The following is a 473-nucleotide window of genomic DNA, read 5'->3' on the forward strand; positions in this document are numbered from 1 at the left end:
GGAGATCAGTTGTAATTCTGCCCAGTTCTGTAATTCTGCCCATCAGGTTCTCTGGCATCATATCTATGGGTGAGGGAGGTTCTGTTTCAATAGGGTGCATGCGCTATCGTGCCACACATTGTTCAACTAATAATGCAGGACTTTCCGTAGTTCCCCATGGAGGACCACATTCTGTCTTTTCAGGGTAGGCTGCCAACTGGCATCTGCAGCAAATAGGGGGGTGGGGATTACCATGCAACATCACTCATGGCTGTACCCTGAAAGCGACATCATGACACTCTAGGAATTCCCTAATCTCTATGGTAAAAACCATAGAGATTTCAGGAGTTCCTACAGTGTCATCATGCCGCTTCCAGGTACAACACTGTGTGATATTTATTCTCCCCATTTTTGCTACTGCTGGAGTGAAAAGCAGCAGTGGAGGCTAGGAGATTGACCTCCATGGGGGGGGGGGGGGAATCTGGTAAACCCAT

Source organism: Gekko japonicus, unplaced genomic scaffold (assembly GCF_001447785.1).
Source record: "Gekko japonicus isolate JY-2015 unplaced genomic scaffold, Gekko_japonicus_V1.1 scaffold2278, whole genome shotgun sequence".
In the NCBI taxonomy this organism is placed as follows: domain Eukaryota; kingdom Metazoa; phylum Chordata; class Lepidosauria; order Squamata; family Gekkonidae; genus Gekko; species Gekko japonicus.